General features: G+C 56.3%; 1 non-coding gene across 1 annotated transcript in view; it reads right to left on the reverse strand.

Annotated features, from left to right (window-relative positions):
• Positions 1-1,748, reverse strand: part of LOC126126774 (small subunit ribosomal RNA) — a 1,909-nt gene extending 161 nt beyond the window's left edge. Inside the window, exon 1 of the ribosomal RNA XR_007526866.1 lies at positions 1-1,748. This exon is cut by the window's left edge and continues 161 nt beyond it. This is a non-coding gene — a ribosomal RNA (small subunit ribosomal RNA).
• Between the last annotated feature and the right edge of the window lie 1,696 nt (positions 1,749-3,444).

Below are 3,444 nucleotides of genomic sequence, written 5' to 3' on the forward strand. Positions count from 1 at the left end.
CGGGCGGTGTGTACAAAGGGCAGGGACGTAATCAACGCGAGCTTATGACTCGCGCTTACTGGGAATTCCTCGTTCATGGGGAACAATTGCAAGCCCCAATCCCTAGCACGAAGGAGGTTCAGCGGGTTACCCCGACCTTTCGGCCTAGGAAGACACGCTGATTCCTTCAGTGTAGCGCGCGTGCGGCCCAGAACATCTAAGGGCATCACAGACCTGTTATTGCTCAATCTCGTGCGGCTAGAAGCCGCCTGTCCCTCTAAGAAGAAAAGTAATCGCTGACAGCACGAAGGATGTCACGCGACTAGTTAGCAGGCTAGAGTCTCGTTCGTTATCGGAATTAACCAGACAAATCGCTCCACCAACTAAGAACGGCCATGCACCACCACCCACCGAATCAAGAAAGAGCTATCAATCTGTCAATCCTTCCGGTGTCCGGGCCTGGTGAGGTTTCCCGTGTTGAGTCAAATTAAGCCGCAGGCTCCACTCCTGGTGGTGCCCTTCCGTCAATTCCTTTAAGTTTCAGCTTTGCAACCATACTTCCCCCGGAACCCAAAAGCTTTGGTTTCCCGGAGGCTGCCCGCCGAGTCATCGGAGGAACTGCGGCGGATCGCTGGCTGGCATCGTTTATGGTTAGAACTAGGGCGGTATCTGATCGCCTTCGAACCTCTAACTTTCGTTCTTGATTAATGAAAACATACTTGGCAAATGCTTTCGCTTCTGTTCGTCTTGCGACGATCCAAGAATTTCACCTCTAACGTCGCAATACGAATGCCCCCGCCTGTCCCTATTAATCATTACCTCGGGTTCCGAAAACCAACAAAATAGAACCGAGGTCCTATTCCATTATTCCATGCACACAGTATTCAGGCGGGCTTGCCTGCTTTAAGCACTCTAATTTGTTCAAAGTAAACGTGCCGGCCCACCCAGACACTCAATAAAGAGCACCTTGGTAGGATTTCAACGGGGTCCGCCTCGGGACGCACGAACACGCACGAGGCGGTCGCACGCCTTCGGCTCGCCCCACCGGCAGGACGTCCCACGATACATGCCAGTTAAACACCGACGGGCGGTGAACCAACAGCGTGGGACACAAATCCAACTACGAGCTTTTTAACCGCAACAACTTTAATATACGCTATTGGAGCTGGAATTACCGCGGCTGCTGGCACCAGACTTGCCCTCCAATAGATACTCGTTAAAGGATTTAAAGTGTACTCATTCCGATTACGGGGCCTCGGATGAGTCCCGTATCGTTATTTTTCGTCACTACCTCCCCGTGCCGGGAGTGGGTAATTTGCGCGCCTGCTGCCTTCCTTGGATGTGGTAGCCGTTTCTCAGGCTCCCTCTCCGGAATCGAACCCTGATTCCCCGTTACCCGTTACAACCATGGTAGGCGCAGAACCTACCATCGACAGTTGATAAGGCAGACATTTGAAAGATGCGTCGCCGGTACGAGGACCGTGCGATCAGCCCAAAGTTATTCAGAGTCACCAAGGCAAACGGACCGGACGAGCCGACCGATTGGTTTTGATCTAATAAAAGCGTCCCTTCCATCTCTGGTCGGGACTCTGTTTGCATGTATTAGCTCTAGAATTACCACAGTTATCCAAGTAACGTGGGTACGATCTAAGGAACCATAACTGATTTAATGAGCCATTCGCGGTTTCACCTTAATGCGGCTTGTACTGAGACATGCATGGCTTAATCTTTGAGACAAGCATATGACTACTGGCAGGATCAACCAGGGAGCTGCGTCAACTAGAGCTGAGCAGCCGGCCGCCCGGGAGTGTGTCCCAGGGGCCCGCGCGAACACGCAAGCGTCCGCTCAATTATTCTGCAAACAGGAGGAGGCTGAGCTCCCCTGCACAATACACCTCGAAACCCTCTCAGGTCCCGGCGGCGCGCAGCGCCGTCCTAAGTACTTGGTCGGGTTCGAGAGAGGCGCAATCGCCCGGAGTTAGGCGAGTAGACGCTTTAGGTGCGACCACCCGTGCTCCCAACTGAGCTTGCCGCTGCCGACAGAGGCCCGGGAGCGTGCTGTCGTGGCATTGCCGGCGGGAGACAACACGCGCCACCTACGGTGACCGGCAGCTCCAACGCCAGCGCCACAGAAGGGCAAAGGCCCCACGTGGGTGCCGAAGCGAACTCTCCCAGCACAGCGCACGTGCCAACACGTCTGCACAACTGCGATACAAACCACCAGCGAGAACCGCTGGGGCGACCGAGCAGCAGACGGCGTCGCGGCGCCGAGTGCCGGGCGGCGGCGCATCCTCAACGCACACAGTCCTCAGTCGGACCAGCACACTGCAGATGTCCACCGCGCTTCGCACCGGGCCCGCGAGGACCCACTTTGGCCGCCCGGCGCCGCGCGCAGGGTGCCCCGGCGCGCAGCTGCGCCGCCTGCCGCGTCCGTCGGCCGGCGCGCCTGCCACTGGGCGCCCCCACCAGCCGGCTGTAGCGCGTGCGCCCACGCACCGCGCGGCCAGCACGCCGGGCGGCCCCCCCTCACCGGCCGGGGACGGTCCCACCCAGCCACCGCCGCGTATCGCTTCACACACAGATTTGCCCTTACTGATTTACCTCCAGCAACAACAACCGCACCACAATGGGTTTACCAGTTGTTCATTTGCGTTGCGTCACGTCACCAGCAAACGTAGACGTCCATCCCAGTTTGCAAATGCAACGATTATTGCATACCTGTCTGTTAGGTGTCACGACACACTACGTCTGCCCACATACACGCAACAAAATGTGCACGACTAGAGAACACGTGGGAGGTGGCCCCCTACGTATGCGATGTCCATTACGAGACCGACTGTCAACCAGCATCTGTACCATGTCGCAGATGTGGAACGCGGTGCACCATGCTATCACACTGTGTGAGAAGAGACGACTACGTTTGAATACACGCGCCACTACATCAACAGACGGCTCATGCTGATCGCCATCCAGGGCGTCCGTTACTCCCACACGTCTCTATGGCGTACCACACTGCAATGTAGCTGTTATGGGGAGACGGCACGTGGCTGAGTGCACAACATTTGGACCGTATGGTTCGCTGTTGTTGGGCGCAGTCGTACGGTCACACATGTGCCACAGCGTATCATTCAGTACATACGGACCTATGTGCAGTACAATGTGAGGATTAAGCTTACGATATCAGCGGACAGTGGACACAGGCCGTACCACGACGTAGACTGAGCGCTTCGACATGCGAATGCCAGTGAACAGCTGCGAAGGGCATTGAACACGCAAGCACCTGAACGACCAGCGTGCGAAGGCAGGGTGGAGGGGGGGGGGCGATGTACATCCTGCAGTTGTCCACATTACAGTGTACAGCGGGAGCATGTAAAAAGTAAGCAACACTTGCGAAGTGTTCAACATGAAACGACACACAAGAGGGTGGGCGGTGCGAGTAGCGAACTATATTCAGAGGGTTGTGGT

Source organism: Schistocerca cancellata, unplaced genomic scaffold (genome assembly GCF_023864275.1).
Source record: "Schistocerca cancellata isolate TAMUIC-IGC-003103 unplaced genomic scaffold, iqSchCanc2.1 HiC_scaffold_468, whole genome shotgun sequence".
In the NCBI taxonomy this organism is placed as follows: domain Eukaryota; kingdom Metazoa; phylum Arthropoda; class Insecta; order Orthoptera; family Acrididae; genus Schistocerca; species Schistocerca cancellata.